The sequence below is a fragment of the Labeo rohita genome, chromosome 8 (assembly GCF_022985175.1).
Source record: "Labeo rohita strain BAU-BD-2019 chromosome 8, IGBB_LRoh.1.0, whole genome shotgun sequence".
Classification (NCBI taxonomy): Eukaryota; Metazoa; Chordata; class Actinopteri; order Cypriniformes; family Cyprinidae; genus Labeo; species Labeo rohita.
The window spans coordinates 5,522,731-5,546,555 of NC_066876.1; the positions used below are offsets into that span (position 1 = coordinate 5,522,731).

General features: G+C 33.7%; 1 protein-coding gene across 1 annotated transcript in view; it reads right to left on the reverse strand.

The window, feature by feature from the left end:
* LOC127169621 (phosphatidylethanolamine-binding protein 4) overlaps nucleotides 1-23,825 on the reverse strand; it is a 158,776-nt gene that overhangs the window by 25,695 nt on the left and 109,256 nt on the right. The gene's annotated exons all lie outside the window — the stretch shown is intronic.

Here is a 23,825-nt window from a genome sequence, read left to right on the forward strand (position 1 = left end):
ACCCTCCAGGAGCCTCACCTAACCCGGCTTAAATGTGTCGATGACGGGATCTGCCGTATTTAATATCCTCAGACAAAGCCAATTCCCAGTCAAATTAAGTGAGTGATTGGATTTCAGAATAGCAGATTCCCATATTATTAATTGTATATTAAGTTTCCGTTGCCTAGGAACAGAGATTCACGCTGAGCTTTCTATGAGTTGAGTTTTTTTCCCTCCCCCAAAGGGCACTCTTATATTTGTCGTGTTTAAACCCATATCCTCAAGCAGATGTAATGCCGCGCAGTTTTCACTGTAAATAGCCCACTGGAATGTTTGCCTAATGGGTCTGATACCTCTGTGCCGAGGCTGATTACTGTAGTTTAGACTGCTTTGCTTCATACAGTAGCCCTGTGAGATTCTAGATAAAATCAAGAAGCATAATGAAAAAGACTGAGACTGTGCACAAAACCTATTTCCAATGGGAAGTCCCCACTGATAAATGCCTAGCATGGTTTGTCAGAGTGTCAGCAGTCTGTTATTGTCAATCAAGCAGAGCCTGCCGTTGAAACGCACTGCTCTCTATCGCCTCCTACAGGTGGTACAGAGGTACTGCAGAGACAGGGCTCACCTTTTACTTCAGGTGGGTCAGTGAGGTGATAAATTAGGTGTAACACTGTATTTTGCTGTTATTTGTTTGTAGGTGATTCACGTCATTATTCATTAATGTGGGTCTGTTTATTAAACATTATGAAATATTTATTTAAAAAGCAAATAAACAAAAAGTTGAGGTGTTTCCGGAGTCTCTTGTGAACAATGTACACTAAATGATTTGTTAAAAGTTATATTTATGTTTTTGAAACTATTTAACCAAGTTGTCAGTGCATTTTACTTCTGTATTTTAATGTATCTACATGTGAAAAATGAGAAAACTGCTGTACTGAATGGATTGTAACGCATAGTCTCTATATGACTGGTATGTTCAGGTTTAATGCTAAAAGTTATTATAGTAAGTTATTATAGTGTAATCAAAGATTACGAAAACGTCTTCCCCTTTTGGAATAACATGCAGTGATGATTCATGCTCGGTAAAACCAGACATGTGTATTAATAAGGTAAACAATAAGGTAAACATCATCAATTTTTATATATGTTGACTTTAAATAGCTTTTACAGAGAAACCTGGCCAAGAAAAGCAGCAAATAGATGTATACATTACAAAAATACTTACTTACTTACTTATATATATATATAACATGACATCACATAATTATAGTCCACAAATGAACCATGTGCAATTATATCTTGAGTTTTAAGGATAAGGATGACAGTCCATATAAACCAGGGTTATTACAGTAAACTAAAAATAAAACCATTTAAAAGAAAATGTGTTACTAGAAATAAAGATTACCATTCATACCATACAATACCATTTGTACCATCAACTGAAAATAAAATATAAAAACCTTTTTTTTATAACATTTATTTATTTTTAAACATTAAACTATACAGACAATGAAAAAGAATACAAAAATAAATTAAGATAAAACATAAGGCAAAAAAATAATTTAATTAATTAATTAATTAAAATGAAAATAGAAACATAATTCTAATTGTAGTGTTAATAAAATTATATAGTAATAATAATAATAATAATAATAATAATAATAATAATTATGGCAGTCATATAAACCATGGTTATTACAGTAAACTTTTTTTTTAAATAACATTTATCATTTTCATTTAGTTTAATGTCTGTACTAATATCACAAACTAAAAAAAAAAACATTAAACTATACAGTTTAATACAGTATAATTATTATTATTATTATTATTATTATTATTATGGCAGTCCATATAAACCAGGGTTATTACAGTAAACTAAAAATAAAACTATTAAAAAAAATGTGTTACTAGAAATGCACAAACAAAACACAATTTAAAAAAAAAAAAAAAAAAAAAACATTTATCATTTCCATTTAGTTTAATGTCTGTACTAATATCACACACTAAAACAAAAAACAAAACAAAACAAAACAAAATATTAAACTATACATATACACAAACTAAATATATTTATCCTGAAAAAAATAAAAAAGTAAAAAAATAAATAAAATAAAATAAATTAAAAAATAAATAACAAAAGCAGTGAAAACTGTTTTTAACATGGATAATAAATCAGCATATTAGAATGATTTCTGAAGGATCATGTGACACTGAAGACTGGAGTAAAGTCTGATGAAAATTCAGCTTTGACGATAGGAATAAATTCTATTTTAAAGTATATTAAAACAGAACACTGTTATTTTAAATTGTAATATTTTTTTCACAATATTAATGTTTTTTTCTGTATTTTTTATCAACTAAATGCAGCATTGATGAGAGTTCTTTAAGAACATTCAAAACTACTGATCTCAAACTTTTGAGCGGCACATTTATACTACATCTAACACATCTGAACACAAATATGAGGTGTGTGTATATATATATATATATGTACATACAATATATACATATATTGCATCTAGTAATGAATGCAAATGAAGGTCACTATGCAGCATATGTAAGATGACATGCTGCATAATGACCTTCAGGAAATGAGACGTGGTGCGAAAACAGCATCAAAGACAATGAACTTCACAAAGCCACTTTGCTTCATTTGCAACAATTAGATTCAAAGTAAGAAGTGGCTTTATTTAGAAATCCCGAAGAGTTGCGCTGCCCGCGTGTTCTTGAGGTCCGTCGCCATGGCAACAGGTCGTCAACAGTGCTGGGAGGGTGAAGCGCTCGTTTTGGTTTCCCACTTGGTCTGCTTGAAATATTCTCACTCGCCCCGTTACAGAAAATCAGCGCTCCTTTGTGCTGATATATTTTGGGGAGAGTGATATTCACACTTTGCAGCAAGCAAAGAAATATGAAACATCAGTGAACCGATGGGCATATTGCGCACAGATGGCAACATACTACATTACTAGCGTATTTCAGGATGCCGAACATCATTAAAAACCTGTTGCATTATAGCGTTCGAAAAGCATCACAATCCCTGGGAACGTTTGAGACTCTCAAATTGGAGATTTGGGCATTCAGAATGTGTTTGACCCGCTGGAGCCTCACACCGGTGGAGTGGGAGGGAAAAGAGTCACACCTATTTTTCATGACATTTACACCTGGAGGACCAGCAGAATGTAGGAGGAACTGCAAATGCTGACAATTTGAGTGAATGCAGTCAAGGTTTATGGAGGAATTCAGATCAACTCCACTGTCAATTTTCATCAAATGTAGACTAATGCTTAGATGGGACTTTCGTTCAATAAATATGACAAACTTTAATGCTCTGTGAACTTGAAAGGGTGGAAATTCTCTCATTTAAGCACCCATGACATTACAGACATGTATAAATCTTTCTCTTACGTGAAACAGAAAAAGAGAATATTTGAAGAATGTCCTAGCTGCTCTTTTCCATATAATGAATGTGAATAAAGAATAAGATGAAAAGAAAGCAGCATATAAGTATCAAAAAAGTGGCCAATTTGACACTATTATTCAAGACTTCTGGAATAATTCCTTTGATTTGAGTAATGCATTAGTAAATGCTGAAATTAACATTAACTACAATTAATACTGTAGATGATGTAGAAGTATTGTTCAATTTTAGTTCATGTTAACTAAAGTAAACTAATAAAACCTTATTGTAAAATGTTACAAGAAAAACAAAGTCGTGCAGGTTTGTAACAACATATGGATGAGTAAATGATAAAAAAACATGTTTTTTTTTTCTTTAAGGCAAGACACTACAGGTGAATAGGGTAAACATTTAACAAACAGATATCATTATACTTCTCCGGTTGATTAATCATAGTACATTAAGACATTGTTTGTATTACACGTTTCTGAAATAATATGTTTAAACATGCAAATGAGGCATCTAATTAAACACACAATTATATGCATACATTATATACATTATATATTATATGCATGCTTTTTTACAGAAAGGATTCTGGACAGCTTTTTATCACTCCATCAGAAAATACTGTCATAAGCAATGAATAAATCCATTTTCACAATGTTTAGAATTAAATTTTCTTTGGTGTACTTTTGGAGTCTCCAAGTGTCCTTTTTTTGGAAAGAAAATCTGGAAAAAGCTTGCAGAAAATACAGATTTGTGAGAATCACCTCTCAATCATTTGGTTTACTTGAAATTGATTTATACATAATTCCAAAGCTGAATAAATAAGCTTTCCATTGATGTATGGTTTGTAAGGATAGAACAATATTTGGCTGAGATACAACTATTTGAAAATCTAGAATCTGAGGGTGCAAAAAATTGAGAAAGTCACCTTTAAAGTTGTCCAAATGATGTTCTTAGCAATGCATTTTACTAATAAGAAATTAAGTTGTAAATTTACAAAATATCTTCATGGAACATGAACTTTACTTAAAATCCTAATGATTTCTGGCATAAAAGAAAAAATCAATAATTTTGACCCGTGCGATGTATTGTTGGCTATTGCTACATATATACCCATGTTATGTAAGACTGGTTTTGTGGTCCAGGGTCACAAATTACAAAATTAACATGTTAAAGAATCAAGATTTTCTAATAATTTACTCAGTCCCATGTCATCCAAGATGTTCATGTCATGTTCTTCAGGTGCAAAGAAATGAAGGTTTTTGAGGAAAACATTCCAGGTTTTTCTCCATATAGTGGACTTCAATGGTGGCCAAATTGCAGTTTTAATGCAACTTCAAATGGCTCTACAGGATCCCAGCCAAAGAGCGAAATGATCAGCCATTTTCTAAAAAAAATAAAAAAACAAAATGTATATAGGCCATTTGCTTCCAAAACTCAAGATGGAAGCACTTTTAAAGATGGAATCTAGTAATACACATATTTAACTAAATCTGTATTGGTCCATCTCGGGTAACTTTATTTAATTTTTTACCAAATTTTAAAGCGGAAGATGGATGGATTTTTCTCAGTCCTGTTACCAAAACTCTTATGTCTTATAAAAAGCATGTTTTAAAATAAGTCAACAAATTCCTTCATTTTCCCTCAGGCAGGTGTGTATTTCAAAGAAATTGTTGGTTTCATGGTAAAAAATAAATAAAATAAATAAAATAAATAAATAAAATGTATCATTAAAAAAAAAAAATCACTATTTACCTACACAAGGTGTATTTTTTTTTTTATTATTATTATTATTTTAAAGGTGACTCAAGCTTATACATTTTTTTGTGATGACCAATTTTTTAGATGAATGTGCAGTTAATTTTTATGCATATTTGTACATGTTATGTCCTGGGGACAGAAATGGCACCCATTCGGTGGAATGGCCCATATACTTTTTAACCACAAATGCTTGTCTTGCATCGGACTGAATTCATGCATTATGTAATCACGTTCTTAGTCTGTGTACTTCGGTTGGTAGGGAGAAAAACTTAAGCTCATTTTCTTCTCCAACTTCAAATTGTCTGGCATCATTGTTTTACCTTTTTTTGTAAAGGGCGTTTGGCTTTCATTGCATGTTCGCTTTGTAAACACCGGGTCGATACTTCCGCCTATATTACGTGTGAACTTTCCAATGTGATTACGTAATGCGTGAAGTCAAGCTAGTGCAAGACAAGCATTTGTAGTTAAGAAGTATATCATTTTTAACTTTTATTTTTTAAGAAAATGACCGATCGTTTTGCTAGATAAGACCCTTATTCCTCAGCTGGGATCATGTAGAGCCCTTTGAAACTGCACTGAAACTGCAATTTGGACCTTCAACCCATTGATCTCTACTGATGTCCACTATATGGAGAAAAATCCTGGAATGTTTTTCTCAAAAACCTTCATTTCTTTTCGAATGAAGAAAGAAAGACATGAACATCTTAGAAGACATGGGGGTGAGTAAATTATCAGGATTTTTTTATTCCGGACGTAGACTAATCATATAAACAAGATAAATAATATATGCTTAATTTCATGAAGTGTGCGATTATTTAAACATTTGAATCTATTGACAGCCCTAGAATACAGATATAACTGCTAAAGTTTGCTGTAAGTGCTACTCAAGCAGAGATTTCTAGCTCAATGCATGAGAAAAAAAAATCATTTGAGAAAATGTTTTTTAAAGATATGCATTGTAACTGAAACCTAAAGATGTAAATAAATCAAGTGTAACAAAGCAAACACTTAAATGTGTATTTTGAACACTTCCTTTCCGAAACCAGATAACCGATAGAGGCAAAATGAAAAAAAAAAAAACTGTGCATGAAAAAGTTTTGTCTGTAGTATCTTGCCAAGTATTGACAGATGGGGGAAGATCAAATTAACAGGATCTATTACATACACATTTAAAACTAAAATGTGAATCCAGTGGCAGCGTGTGAATGTTTCAAATACGAGCCATTCATACACAGTAGAGCTGACACAGAGAAGACAAGACAACCCCCCTACACAAACACGAGCATAAACGCATCCTCAAAATAATAGTGATTCTGGATCAAAATAATAGCTCTGGGGAGCCATTCTCATCATGAATAAAGTCGATGACTTAACGAATCGGTAAACACTGGATCTACTTCAGTCGCTGCGCTCAGTAAGTGTTTTTCAGAGTCACGTGGCCGTCTTTGAGGGCTCTTAAAATTCTCCACAGCGAAGCAACACAAAAACACATCACCAGTTTGTGAACAAAAAAGGTTATGCATACACATATTCAACGAGCAGCGGGGCACCGGGGCCGCCGTCTTACTCCCGTACGGTTAGTCAGATCCTCTGTTCTGTTTCGCTGTGGGTAGCAGGAGGTTCACAGGTTGTAAACCCGGTTGAGAAGAGGGTTTTTATTCAAACGGGGAGGGCAACAGTCAGTGGCATTAAATCCATGTTCTGAAAGTCTGATATTGCCACAGTTGGCCTCCATTCATTCCTGCTGGCGTAAGTGTTTTTTTCAATATCACTGGTTACACTTCCAGTTAAACAAAGGAAATATTCAGTCTTTCTCAAAATGAGACAACAGCTCACAATGAAGCACTTAAATGAAAACAACCAGACTGACTGTGCATTTGATCAGAACTTAGCCTCATTTCTTCCTTCACCCTCCATCGACCATGTATGCAACTCACATCATAACGAGGTGTGAGAACCAGAAGGGCGTAAGTGACATTTTGGGTAAAATGGAGATATACATCAAATGAAAGTCCTGTAAAATTGGTGAAATGTCGCTTACACCTTTATTGTTCTCACCCCTCGATAATCGAGAATTGCCTTTAGAAAATAACAGGAATAAAAACTCTGTCTATCTATCTATCTATCTATCTATCTATCTATCTATCTATCTATCTATCTATCTATCTATCTATCTATCTATCTATCTATCTGCCTGCATATAGAACTTATACTGATCCTTATATCAATTACAAAATATAAATTAATATTTATTAGTTGTATTAGTATTAATATACATTTATTCATATTTGTTTTTTCTAGTTTTTCTGTGTGTTGAAAATGTTATTTCTGATTTATGTTCATTTATATCAATTATATTCTGACTTGTGTACATCGTGTACATTGTCATTCTTTTATTTCACTATATATATCATATATAATAAATAAATAATTATCAATAAATAATTAAATAAATAAATTAATAAATTATATTATATTAAATAAATGAATAAATAAACAAATAGATAAATAATAAAAAAGTATTCCATGTGTTTAATGCATTTGTTTGTGACAAATAAAATGTGAAATCTAATAAATTATATTTATTAAATAATAATATAATTATAAATACATATTATGCTACTAGATTTAATGTTGCACATCAAAACAGCATGTGAACATCATAATACACTTGTATACAACAATTGTATTTTTTTATTTTAGGCTAATTATTATTATTATTATTGTTATTGTTGTTGTTGTTGTTGGGGAATTAAAGGGATAGTTCGCCCATTTAAGACATGAAGTTGTATGCAATCCTTACCAGCACTATAGTGTATACACGCTGACCCACTCTGTGGTCACCTCCCTGGTCAGAGTTCTGGCCGCTGGAAGTTTTTCAAGAAAGTAGGCCCGGTTAGTTTCCGGGGCCTCAAAACTGTGCGTTTTTACGTGAAAAAATTATATGCGTTTCAAAGCTTGATTAATTTACATCACAAAAAACACTCCAGACAAAATTCATACCTCAGTTTTAATCGGCACTATTTTCGTTCCATTTCCATCAATCCGCGCTGCTGTCAACGTCAACAGTGCGCACGTTCCGATCAGCTGTTCCATAGTGTTTACACACTCGAATGACAACGACGTAAAAAGTAGAAAATTAACAATGGTGCGAACTTGTAAATTCCCAGGTTGTGACCACAAGAATGTGCCGGGATCACCGTTCAGATTCCATCGTTTTCCTGTTTCGGATATGGCTATGAGACAGCTTTGGCTGGTTGCCATCGGCTATTCTGCTGGAGCTAAAATATCCAGTATCGAGGATTTTCGTGTGTGCAGTGCTCACTTTAGCAAGACGATTGCATCCCCAACCAAGGAGGAAAAAGCAAAAAACGGATTTTAAAGATTTTCAAGCACACTTATAAACACGATGATACCGACACAGGTTCCGCATAGTTACAGACAATAACAGCAATAGCGAAGCATCATATTTTGTTGTGATATATAGATTCAATTCAATTCATTAGTAAAGACATTTGCCGATTTTCTCACCACATAGACAGTCGATTGTTGTCGATGCAATCATTGCCCCGGTTAGCATATTCTCAGTGTAGCCTAAAAACTGACGTTAGCTTCAAAATAAACCTGTCGTATGCGACATAAAGTTAGTAAATAGAGCTTACCCATGGTACTGGTACAGCAGAACTCTTTAAAATCCGTTTTTTGCTTTTTCCTCCTTGGTTGGGGATGTAATCGTCTTGCTGAAGTGAGCACTGCACACACGAAAATCCTCGATACTGGATATTTTAGCTCCAGCAGAATAGCCGATGGCAACCAGCCAAAGCTGTCTCATAGCTCATAGGAATTTACAAGTTCGCACCATTGTTAATTTTCTACTTTTTACGTCGTTGTCATTCGAGTGTGTAAACACTATGGAACAGCTGATCGGAACGTGCGCACTGTTGACGTTGACAGCAGCGCGGATTGATGGAAATGGAACGAAAATAGTGCCGATTAAAACTGAGGTATGAATTTTGTCTGGAGTGTTTTTTGTGATGTAAATTAATCAAGCTTTGAAACACATATAATTTTTTCACATAAAAACGCACAGTTTTGAGGCCCCGGAAACTAACCGGGCCTACTTTCTTGAAAAACTTCCAGCGGCCAGAACTCTGACCAGGGAGGTGACCACAGAGTGGGTCAGCGTGTATACACTATAGTGCTGGTAAGGATTGCATACAACTTCATGTCTTAAATGGGCGAACTATCCCTTTAAGCATTAGAGCAGATTTAATGTAAAAAATTAATCCAGCAGATTTAATGTAAATAAAATTTTAATATGAATTTTATCTTCAGCCTGTTGTATTTTGGGGAATTAAGTATTAGAGCAGATTAATAAATAGCAAATAATAAACAATTTTAATATGAATTTTAGGTTATTATTATTATTAGTTAGTAGTAGTAGTAATAATAACAATAATAATAGGAAATATTTAATAACGTTTTAAAAATAATAATTACACTGGAATTATTAGAGATTAATATAGCCTGTGAGAATCATAATAAACAGCAATTATTATTATTGTTATTATTATTATTGTTATTATTATTATTATTTTTGGGAATAATATAGCTTTTTAAAAAATATTCATTACACTGAAATATTAGAGCAGATTTAATGTTAACGATTAATACAGTTTGTAAGAATCATAATACATTAAGGTTACAATTTAACTATTATTAGTAGTAGTAGTATTGTTGTTGTCGTATATTATATAATAATAATAATAATAATAATAATAATTATTATTATTATTATTATTATTATGAAATAATATAACTAAAATAATAATAAAATAAAAATAAACAATATAATAATATAAAAATATATAAAAATATTCATTACACTGAAATACTAGAGCAGATTTAATGTTAAAGATTAATACATTTTGTAAGAGCCATAATAAATTTAGGTTACAATTTAGGTTAATTATTATTAGTAGTAGTATTATTATTATTAGTTGATATGTATTTGTTTTTGTATGTATATGTATTTATTCATTTATTATTAGCTAGGAATTATTAGTTGGGATTTATTTATTTATTATTATCATTACTATTATTAGTAGTATTAATAATAATAATAATAATAATAATAATAATAATAATAATATTTATTATTATTATTTACATATGTTAAAGAAATCATTAAAGGTGCTTGCCCATCGATAAGTCAATGGTATATTACAAAGGTTTGCAAATGGTTTCCTGAGTGCCTTACAGTGTGTTCCTATATACGGCTGCTAGTGTGTTGTGGATTATTGCTGACTGACACTCAATGGCAATTTCTATTCTTGTCTCTTGTGTATCCCTCATTCAATGTAAATCTTTTTTTTTTTTTTTTCAATCAACAACCATCATTTAAAACAATAAACTTACTCACCTCATAACCCACATAGTGCAGGACCAGTTACATGCCACAGTTTATGATTTAGTTCAGAACAATATCAATTGCAGATCTTCGGATAGCAAACAACACTAATTAAACTCCCATTCAACACTTCAGGCACTGAGATCTAGCAGGTCCTAGGAAATTCAAATTCACAAGATGGTGCTCTAAAACACAAGGCAACGTACCCATCAGATCTCAGGGGGGTTTGGGAATTCATTATGTTTCAGCCTCAGCAAGCTGGAGCCTCTTAATGACCATTTTTGAATCTGTAACACACTTCCAGTAAGAGTAAACTCTTATTGTTCTGCTCTATTCTGTTCTGTTCAACACCAAGTTACTCAAAACCAACTTCGGTTAAGTGTTGTTCCTGAGTGAACTGCTCTTTTCTGAAGGATGCGGGAGGTTGCTGTGAGAAAATCTGAGGTTAAAGCTACAGTTGGGGAGAAGAATGATCTTGTAATCAATGATTGCTTGTGTAAAGTGCGAAAACAAGAAATCAGCAGTCTTTAAATACGCACAGAGTTTCAGTCTTATTACGCACGTGGCTCGAGTCTCAGTAAATCTGTTCCTGTTCTCGGTCACAGCCTGATTCAGCTCAGAAATCGCACCTGCTGAAACCAGCAAGCTAACCATTTCTAGACGTGTTTTACTCTCCACGCAGTGACAAATATAGATACATAATGAATGTTAGTCTGTTTGACTAATTACTTAATAATGACTGGTGTTATGATCCAGCAGGCAGATGAGTGAGATGTGATCTGGCGCTGTACTGTGATCGGAAAGCACTAGATGCTGGAATATTTTCAGGAGAAAACAGCTGTTTCACTGCACATTACTGTACTTGAAATTACACATTTCTCTGAACTGTTTTCCACTATCCATTCTTCATTTCTTCATTTTCCTCATGCACTTTGCTTTGAATAAAAGCATGCAAATGTTTTTCCTGATCCCTTACAGTATAGTGGATTCACAACAGGCATTTCAGAGGAAGCCTTGCAAATGGTATTGTACAGATACTGATATATACAGAGGACATGTACAGATATTTCCAAACTATTTATTTATTTTAGCCTTATTAATGTGCTCAGTACATCCTTTTATCACATTCTCTCTTTCACCTGTAAGAGGGCAATTCTTACAAAAATGTTCATTTCATTTCTCATTTCACCCTAAAGAGAGACAAAGCCAACCAAAAATAGACACAGAAAGGGGAAAAAGCCTATTTGGTAACACTTTACAATAAGGTGTCATTTGTTAACATTAGTTAATGTAACTAACATGAACGAACAATGAATAACACATTCATTAAACTATTTATTAATCTTTGTTAATGTTTATTAATAAAACCACAATTGTTCATTGCAAGTGCATGTTAGCTAATGTTAACAAACAACTTGCCATTTTAATAATGCATCCGTAAATGTTGACATTAATATTAACTAATATTAATAATTGCTGCAGACGTATTGTTCATTCTTAGTTCATGTTAACTAATGGTGCCAACTAATGTTAACTAATGAACCTTATTGTAAAATGTTACCGCCTATTTTTAGCACAATTATGTTTACTTTTGCTAAAGCATTATTTTTAACATTATTCTTAATGTTCAACATTAAAAAGTTGTAACATGTTTAAACATGTTTTAACACTAAAACATTATTCTTACATATAGATTTGAATTACAGTTATAAATTTCTGTAAAAAATTACAATTTTTTTATATTCAAATCGGGACAGGGAAAGCATGAATATGTATATAAATAATTAAAATAATGTGTACATATGGTGTATAAATAACAACGCACTACGGTGTATAAATCATTTAAAAATACTTAAAATAATACTTAAAATATTTATAATAAAACAAATAAAGTAACATTGTTATTATTATTTTGTATTATTATTATTAACAACATTAAAATTATATTATAAATATCTTAATATTTCACATTAAAATATTCTAAAAATGTATATAATTATATTTTATATATTTTATAATACAATATATGTATATATATATGTACATATATATATATATATATATATATATATATATATATATAATGCAATATTACATACAACTAACCCAAACCTTTTTTTATTTTATTTTATTTTATTAGGTAACACTTTATTGTGAGGTGTCCTTGTTACACGTATTTGCTATTAAAATAACAATTACTTATGGATAATAACATGCAAGTAACCGTAAACCATTTTATTTTATTTTATTTTATTTTATTTTATTAGGTAACACTTTATTTTGGTGTGTCCTTGTTACACGTTACACATATTTACTATTAAAATAAGAATTACTTATGGATAATAACATGCAAGTAACCCTAAGGCAAACCCTAATCCTAACCTTAACCATATAGTAAGTACATGTAGTTATTTAATATTACTCAGTACATAAATGTATAATTACACTGTAACATAGACACCTTAAAATAAAGTGTAACCTTATTATATTATATGATATTATTATATTATATTATTATATATTCATTATGTTATAATCACTACCCAAGTTTAATGTTTAAAGCATTTTTTAGAAAAAAAAAAAAAAAACACATTTAAGAGATATTTAAATAAATAAAAAAGTGATTATATTGTCACTTCTGTAACATGTAATATGACTTTTGCGGTTCTTAAAGCACTTTAAAGTGCTGTTGAAACTTTCATAATGAATTATGCAGAATTAAAACTGATGACTCTTTTTTTTTTTTACTTACTTGTGTGGTTTCAAGCCTTAATTAGAGACTCCACCAAACTCTCGTAATTGACATTGACTGTGTTTCATTTTTGCTGGTCATAAAACAGACTTCATTTTCATTAAGCTAAACATACTTTTTTTATTACTTTTTTCAATTTCAGGGGTGAAATATGACCCGGACATGTTCTTGACAGGTTTGGTGAGATGCACCCGAGAACAGCGAGTCTCCTGTTCAGTTCTTGAGCAGCGAGAGAGAAGAGGTCCTGCTGGGGCAACAGCGTAACAGACGGGAGAGAGAGACAGAGAGAGAGAGAGAATGGCAGATGGTGTTCACAGCTCTATTTCTGATACTGGACCTTCACCATGAGCCCGCTCCCCTCCCCCTCCTCTCATCCTCACACTCCCTCTCTCTCTCTCTCTCCAAATCCAGCCCTTCCTCTTCCTAAACGCCCCGCTCTCCCTCACTCGTGCCTTCAAACCCTCTGACATTTTCTTATCTCCTTTTGACTCTGGTTTTCTTGTCATTGTGCCTCAATATTTAATCTATCCCAAAGAGCCGCCATTCTTCTATTCATCCGGATTTAACATTCGGGTTTTGTTGTAGAGTCACTCTTAGATGTAGGTCATGTGATTAAATTACATAATCCCAGCGCATGCTGTTAGAATATGCTTTCTGGCATGTGTTTAATTCAGTTCTTAAAAAGGTTAGCGGCATCGCAGCGTTGTGCTGGTAAATAGCTTACATCTCCTTTTTGTTGGGTTTATTAGGGGATTATCTGGCTTTTGTCAAAAGATGTTATCTTGGCAGAGAAACCGTTCAAAATCGTTCCAGTGCGATGCCGTCCAAAGTCTGCGTGCTTTAAATCAGTACATTTTCAAAGCGCTTGTATTAAACGAGGGTTGAACCCGGTGCGGTTTTCGCAGCGGTAATTGAAATGAGTGTCGTTTCGGGCCCAGGCGCGCGCTGTGAAACGGTTCGCCGTGATCTTACGCTCCACTAACTCTCCACGTCTCTAAATTAGCTCACCCGGCGCCTTAATCCACTCGCAACCCGAGCATGTGACCTCCCGAACTCAGACCGCAACAGTTACCATAGCGATATTCATTACCGCCATTACCTCATTACTCACCTCACTGGCCTAATAAATTACTGAACTCCTAAATCCATTAGAGCACGTTTATTTAGCTGATTTCATTCAGTTAGATTTTAGATGCAGAAAAAGAACTCGCTGTGCAAAACTGGTGGGCGATTTAAAAGAATTTTAAACAGTTTCAAACATTAAGCAAAGGGAGAAGATGTTTCGAAGAATGTTCAAGAATGGACAAAAAAATAAAACGGGAACCAAAACTCTTTGGTTACCAACATTCTTCAAAATATATTCTCAAAGTCATAAAGTTCTGGATGACATGAAAAAGAGTAAATGATTTTTTTTTGTTGTTGTCTCTTTAAGAATGTCTTTCTTATTGTTCTTCTTTCTTCTCAGCCCTAATAATTGCCTGTTGAATATATTTTAAAATGCAATTTTTTGCTGTGATCAAAGCTGAATTTTCATCATCATTACTCTTTAGTGTCACATGATCCTTCAGAAATCATAATAATATGCTGATTTGCTGTTCAACAAACATTCATGCTAGTGACTTACTAATCATGCTAGAAACATGCTAGCAACATGCTAACAACTTGTTAATCATGCTAGAAACACGCTAGCGACTTGCTAATTATGTAAGAGACATGCTAGCAACCTGCTAGAAACTTGCTAATCATGCTAGAAACATGCTAGCAACTTGCTAATTATGTTAGAGACATGCTAGCAACCTGCTAATAACTTGTTAATCATGCTAGAAACACACTAGCAACTTGCTAATTATGTAAGAGACATGCTAGCAACCTGATAGCAACTTGCTAATCATGCTAAAAACATGCTAGCAACATGCTAACAACTTGCTAATCATGCTAGAAACACACTAGGAACTTGCTGATCATGCTAGAAACATGCTAGCAACATGCTAACAACTTGCTAATCATGCTAGAAACACACTAGGAACTTGCTAATCATGCTAGAAACATGCTAACAACTTGCTAATCATGCTAGAAACACACTAGGAACTTGCTAATCATGCTAGAAACATGCTAGCAACATGCTAACAACTTGCTAATCATGCTAGAAACACACTAGGAACTTGCTGATCATGCTAGAAACATGCTAGCAACATGCTAATAACTTGCTAATCATGCTAGAAACACACTAGGAACTTGCTGATCATGCTAGAAACATGCTAGCAACTTGCTAATTATGTTAGAGACATGTTAGCAACCTGTTAGAAACTTGCTTATCATGCTAGAAACACACTAGGAACTTGCTGATCATGCTAGAAACATGCTAGCAACATGCTAGAAACTTGCTAATCATGCTAGAAACACACTAGGAACTTACTGATCATGTTAGAAACATGCTAACAACTTGCTAATCATGCTAGAAACACACTAGGAACTTGCTAATCATGGTAGAAACATGCTAGCAACATGCTAACAACTTGCTAATCATGCTAGAAACACACTAGGAACTTGCTAATCATGCTAGAAACATGCTAACAACTTGCTAATCATGCTAGAAACACACTAGGAACTTGCTAATCATGCTAGAAACATGCTAGCAACATGCTAACAACTTGCTAATCATGCTAGAAACACACTAGGAACTTGCTGATCATGCTAGAAACATGCTAGCAACATGCTAATAACTTGCTAATCATGCTAGAAACACACTAGGAACTTGCTGATCATGCTAGAAACATGCTAGCAACTTGCTAATTATGTTAGAGACATGTTAGCAACCTGTTAGAAACTTGCTTATCATGCTAGAAACACACTAGGAACTTGCTGATCATGCTAGAAACATGCTAGCAACATGCTAGAAACTTGCTAATCATGCTAGAAACACACTAGGAACTTACTGATCATGTTAGAAACATGCTAGCAACTTGCTAATTATGTTAGAGACATGCTAGCAACCTGCTAGAAACTTGCTTATCATGCTAGAAACATGCTAACAACTTGCTAATCATGGTAGAAACACGCTAGTAACTTGTTAATTATGTAAGAGACATGCTAGCAACCTGATAGCAACTTGCTAATCATGCTAGAAACATGCTAGCAACTTGCCAATTATGTTAGAGACATGCTAGCAACCTGCTAGAAACTTGCTTATAATCCTAAAAACATGCTAGCAACAAGCTAACAACTTGCTAATCATGCTAGAAACACACTAGGAACTTGCTGATCATGCTAGAAACATGCTAACAACTTGCTAATCATGCTAGAAACATGCTAGCAACTTGCTAATTATGTTAGAGGCATGCTAGCAACCTGCTAGAAACATGCTAGCAACATGCTAGAAACTTGCTAATCATGCTAGAAACACGCTAGTAACTTGCTAATCGTTATAACAACATGCTAGTTACATGTTAATTATGTTAGTAACATGTCAACAACATGATATCTATCTATCTGAGACTGTATTGCCTTTAAAACATTCAAACTTTAACTTTTAAAACTACTTTAAACTTTGAACTATTTCAGACTGAAAACCATCAAACTTAAAAGTTTTTTTTTTCTTGAAACTTCTTAAACTTTTAAAACTTTTTCAAACGTTTTGGTCTGGCTTTCTCAAGCCAACTTAAAGTTTGTCTTGACAAACATTTTTATCTAGTTATTATTATTATTATTATTATTATTAGTACGGTCAAATGATTAGTCGAGATTAACTGCATCCAAAATAAAAGTTTTGTTTACATAATATGTGTGTGTACTGTTTAATTATTATGTATATACAAATACAAACACATTTATGTATATATTTAAGAAACATTTACAAGTACATGTATTTATTATAATTTCTATATAATATATAAATAAATATACGTTGTAGATAACATATTTCTCTTAAATATATACAATATATAATTTGTGTGCATTTATATACATAATAATTACACACAGTACACACACATATACTAAGAAATTTTAATTTTGTATGCGATTAATCGCAATTAATCATTTGACAGCCCTAGATAAATACACGCATGCATGTATATATTTAAGAAAAATAAGTTTATGTTTTAAAAATATGCATTTATAATATCGATTATTTTGTATATATTAAGTATATACATGTAAATATATCTAAAAAAAATCAAAATATATACTGTATGTGTGTGTATTTATATATACATAATGCATGTACACAGTATTCACATATATATTATGTAAACAAAACCTTTTTATTTCGGATGCGACTAATCATGATTACTCATTTGAGAGTGCAGTTTCATTACAATAAATAATAACCATTCTAATTTTTATTTTTTAAAATTGACCAGAGTCTTTGTGTCATATAATATTAACAGTCAAGTGAGTTTAGAATGATATGGATAAAATGACTTAAAATAAATGAGAATTAACCACAATTAAATTAAATGAATTGTTAATTAAATTAAAATAACTATTTATCAAAATGAATGAGTAGTCAGAGCTATAGCCTAGTGTGTACGCACATGCTCAGAGTCGGCTTCAGTAGCTAATTAGTAAACTATAAATAAAAAAATGACTTGAATAATAGAGCTCGTAAGACATGTATGGGCCCTAATACATGTTTTAGTTAAACTCAATTAAAACAAGCCACTTAAAGGGATAGTTCACCCAAAAATGAAAATTCTGTCATTAATTACTCACCCTCATGTTATTCCAAACCCATAAGACCTTCGTTCATCTTCAGAACACAAATTAAGATATTTTTGATGAAATCTAAGAGCTTTCTGACCCTGCATAGACAGCAATGCAACTACAATGGAAAGGTAGTTAGGACATCATTAAAATAGTCCATGTGGCATCAGTGGTTCAACTGTAATGTTATTAAGCTACGAGAATTTTTCTGTGCAAAGAAAACAAAAATAACAACTTTGTTCAACAATTTCTCTTCCGGGTGAGTCTGCCGCCATTCACAAGAATACCGCGATGCATGACCGATGCACGAGGCGTGTCAGAAAGCTCTCAGATTTCATCAAAAATATTTTAACTTGTGTTCTGAAGATGAATGGTCTTACAGCTTTGGAACGACATGAGGGTGAGTAATTAATGACAGAATTTTCATTTTTGGGTGAACTATCCCTTTAAGCCAACGTACTGTACCAGTGATAAGTAAGCGGGTCGTAACAGACAGACTCCAAGACGGTCGTGTTCAGTTCGTGTCTACCTGGGGGAATCTCTGCTCCACTAACCCTCTGCTTAATTAACTCACCAAACAAGTCATTCTGAGGGTTAATAATGACCAGAAAAATTCAATTAATGTGGGTAATAAGATGAGTTTGCTAATACAAACAGTCCATTTCATGACGTGAGCTTTTAAGTGAGAACACAAGCACTGGACTGCTTGACATGTTCCAAAACCCACACACCTCTCTGTAGGCCAGGCTTGAGTGAGTCTCATTATTAACCCAAAAGGTACTTTATTACTCACACTGCTAGCTAAAGAAACAATCACCCATGACCCATTTGAGCAGGACTAAGTTTAATCTAAATGTCAAAACATTACCCAACTGAAGGAGGCAGGATATGCTTGGACTCTTTACGGGATCTTGAGCAATGCGAATACTGAGAACGAGTTACTGGTAAAGAAGCCAATGAGGTGGGGGAGGATTATGACTGTGAAAATTCAATAAATGCTAATTAGGCTCTGATCCCTCCGTATCTAGTGCAATACTAGTTATATCACAAAATATGTAAGAACACTTGTATGAAATTGCAACTATATAAATGGCTAATGCAGACATTGTATTGTAACTCCAAATGTATTGCATAAATATAATGAAAATACCCCTGACACTTGCTTAAAATGATGCTTTAGAATTGCATATGGGACTGTGAAAACGTCAAGAAGTTTTAGAAAGATGTGAAAAAAAAGATACTTGATTTTAATATTCAATTGTTCAACTGTCACCTTTATTTTCTTTATAATATTTAATAACACATACACATTGGTATTCATATCATTATGGGGACTCCCCACAGGTGTAAAGGTTTTTATACTGTACAAAAACTGCATTTTCTGTCCCCTTACCCTAAATTTACCCCTATCCCAGGGTTTTTTCCTCTGAGCAAAAAAGGCTCAGAGGCTGTGCCTCCTTAAAATAATGGATGAGAAAAAAAAAAAAAAAAATTGTAGTACAAAATGAAACAATGCCAATATTACAAAATATAACAATAAATATAGCTGCAAGCAAAAATTACCAGGATTCAAGTTTGCAATAGTGCTTTTTTGCATCTTCTCAATCATTCAACAAACGATTTGTTTGACAGTAGTGATTCTAGAGGCAAAGTTGTTTGGAATGAGGAGTTCTATGGTATGATCTGAATATTGTGCAATGTACAATCATTTACACCCTTGAAAAATGCATTATCGATTTCTTTCAAATTTCTTTCAGACCTTTGAGTTGCGTTCTGATCGGCTCCATTAACCTCTAACAGGTGCTCAAACTTCATCGGCCAATGTTTTCTGAGATTCACAAATAGACACTTGTGGCACTTTGGACTAAGAACATGCACACCTATTTTCATGTCGGACAAATGGTTACGCAGTTGTAGCCATTTTTAATTTTTATCAAGTGGCCAAGTTCCATGTTTTTTTCCCTGTGACCTCAGATCGAGCTTTTACACAAGTGTTCTGAGTTTGGCGAAGATATTTCATTCTGTTCAGGAGTTATAGGCATTTTACTAAAAGGGGCCCTGCCTTTTTTGAACATTTTGGTCTCCCTTTGCGACGGTGAGTTGAAAGTTCAGCTTTTTTTTTGATAATTATTGATATTCAGTCTCCACAAAATCTTTCTGCACTGGTTTGTTTCTGATCGGGTGAAAAACCTAGGACTCGTTTGCAAAAGTAGATTTTTCAAAAAAACAAAACAAAACAAAACAAAAAAATACCCAAAAATTTCACCTCACGATTATCAGCCAAGGATTCCAACAACATAAGATACTTGAGCCTGTGATTGATGGTTTAGGAGTTATGAGCAATTTCATACTTTTGATCGCTGTAGCACCCCCGTCAGGCCGAATGGGGTGAGCCTGGGTCACATTGTAGGCAGTGTGAGTACTACCATCCCTCCAACTTTCAAGTCTCTACGACTTACGGTTTGGTCTCCACAATCAGTTTTAAGTGGTGAGCGTTGATCCGTGACCACTCTAACAATTACAATAGGGTTTCAGCGCTACACGGTTGAACCCCTAAAAAGAGTATACTGCAAATCACTCGCTTTTCTAAAGAAACATTGTCCAACAGCGACGCCAGAAAGTAAAGTTACAGCAGGAGTAAACACCTCTCGCACCTTCCCTGAGCCCATTAAGTTTTAACAGACCCTGTAAAACATGCTGTGAGTTTGGTGGGGGGTAATTGAGAATGAATGGGGGAACGTCACATGAGAGGAGGCAATGCCTCCATCGCGATATGATTGGACATGACTGGTTATGATCGGCTGTGATTGGTTCATGTGATAAATCCCGCCTCGTGTTCGTGTGTGTTCACAAATCTGTTTGAATGAACAATATAATGGTGTTAATGGGAGGACTCATTTAAAAGGTAACATAACCACTTTGTTATGTGAAAATAAGACTTGAAGGGCACATATTATGCAAAAATTACTTTTATAAGGTGTTTGAACACAGTTGTGTGGTTGCAGTGTGTGAAAACAATGAGCCTGTTATGGTAAAAATCCATCCACTCATATTTTTATAATCTCAATAAATCATAAACAGTCTCTCAGAACAAGCAATATCAGATTCTCCCATCGCACACGTCATCGGAGAGAAAAATTCCCGCCCATTAGAGACGATCTCTGCACTATTAGCATAGACACAGCCCTGAGTGAGAAGCAGCAGTCCACCGTTACTGGAGATATACAATGTCAGCGACAAAAATAGGCATTACAAGTGTTGTGTTTTCTGATGCACCAACGAACACAGAAGCCTCCAAAGACTCCCTCCATCAGAGCTGCTGAGGACACTGTGGTTCAATTTTATTATCGAAGAAAATCAGTAAAGTTCCAATACCAACACTTCCTGCACGAATGTCAGCTCCAGACAAAGTAATTCAAGCGTTTGCTTTCCAAACTGCTTTTCTGAAAGCACTTCTTGGCACTTTGTGAGGCTAATGTTGCTAAAGCCACCATTGTCTCTGCCTGTTTTCACTGATGCTGCCTTCACGTGCTACCAGAATGATTGTGAATAGGAATGTGGTAGTTAAAAATTGCATATGAAAGCTATGTGAAGTCGACCGCTAGAATTGGTCAAGCTCATAATGACAAGTGGGGCTTAAAAAGTTTGTAATAGCATGAATGTAATAGCACAATGAGTTATTTTTATTGCGCCATGCTCCTCGTCTGTGTAATTCATAAACGCTCATTTTTTCATGCATAGTACACAGATGACTGACTTTTAAACGGAGTAGGTTTTCTGTAAAGATAACAGGCTTGTACTAATAATAGAAGCTCCACCCTCTTGAGCACCAGCTCATTTGCATTTAAAGCGACAGACACAAAACTGCTCATACCTTAAAAGTGTCAATTTTAAAAAGCTAAAAAATGACCTGCAGGGTAACATATATACACACATACACACTCAGACATCAGACACTTAATTTACATCTTGTAAAAAAGGGTATAATAGGTCTCTTTTTAAATGGCCTGAAAACATGATCTGTGGGAGTTTTCAGTGAGTAATCAGTGCGGTAAAACTTAAAGTAAATCTCTGTGTCTGTGACCAATATTTAGGAGTTTTAATGACAGATGATCCTAAAAAATTCAAAAATAGTTAAAAGTTAAGTATTAAAAGATTAGCTGAACATAAGTTCACAAATAAAATATATTGTTTAACTTGTTATTGCCTTGAGTTATTATTTTGGAACAAATGTAAAATGCTTATAAACACAAACTTGATGAGATCAATATTTGGCTTTAATAAATAATGGAATGTTAATTACAAACAAATATTTTTTTCTTATTTTTTTCTGATAGTATAAGTAATACTTATTTAACCATGAAAATGCGACTGTGATATGAATTTAAATTTGATTTTAAAAAAAAGAAAGAAATTTTCTGCATTTTTAGATTTCAAGAATAATACATTCTGTATTATTTATAAGCCGGTTTTCATGTCTCCATAAGGTCAAAATTACTGGTTTTACTATACTTGTAGGGACATTTGGTCCTAATAACCCAGGGAATATAGGACATAAAATTTTATTTTAATTATACACATTTTGGTTTTAAAGAAATTGATGTTAAAATCCCATAGTTACCTTAGCTTCTTTTTTTACTTATTTCCTAAGGTGATAAGAAGAAGAAAAAAAGAAGAAGAAAAAAAAAGAATTTATATTTATAAACATGTATCCTGCAGGAAAAATGGCTTATTATTTCAAAATAAAAAAGTTAAAACAAATATAGGAGTTTCCTAAAAGAAACTGCAACTAATGTGAATGAAAAAGACAACTATAAATATATGATTTCAGATGGAGTTTGGGACCTTTCAAATTGTTCTTAAAACAAAAGACTAAAGGGATGATCACATAAAATGTGTTTTTCCATTCCACTGTTGAAAATTCATATGTAAACATGCACATTGCACTCATGTGTTTCACAAACTCCTAAAGGTCCTCAAAGGTTCCCAGACTCCAATAAAAAAAATATATTTTCTTCCTCAAAGTATGTTACTTTATCTTATCCACTGACATGTTAGTTACTAGGCCTTATCATACCATACCATACCATATAATTTCTCCAAAAGCAGATCGTGGAGACGTTATCGTCCACGACCAAAAATCATCATATTGCACACTCCTAGTTCAGGCACAATCATTTATTCCATCGTTAAACTAGCAAAAGTGGATCTGGACACACATTAAGTGCACCTGCGCAATGCGCTTCAGACCATACGCTTGGAACGTTAAAATAGGGCCCACCGTTTTTATCAGCCAATGATTCAGCGCTCAAGTTGAAAGAAGTTCAGCTTTAAAAAAAATATTCTTGAGACTAGTTCCACTGCCCACATCTCACATTTTTAACTGCAAAACATTCTTTCTGTCACATGGAAATCCATGTGTACATGTGTGTGGTTAAAAAGTAATAAAATCAATGGAGAACACATTGCAAAATATATATCCGCATTTATGTAATCATCTTCTAAGCCGCCCCTTCCCATTCTGTCTTGTAGTTGTTATCGGTGAATTGTTTCGTGGCTGTAGGAGAGAGAGCGAGATGATTGTGCTGATGAGGGAAGCCCCCGGTCCGAGTTCCCTAGGTAACCCTGTGGAGAGTGGGCTGAGCGGGGGGCGACTGATGCCTGACTCATTTGGAGGGAATCCTGGAACACGGCAACTGCCCACTCCAACACACCCCCGGCTTCATCAGCAAACAAACACACACACACCGAACCCACACGCCTGCAACACACTGTCCTTCACACACACACACGTTGGCATTTCATCCCCT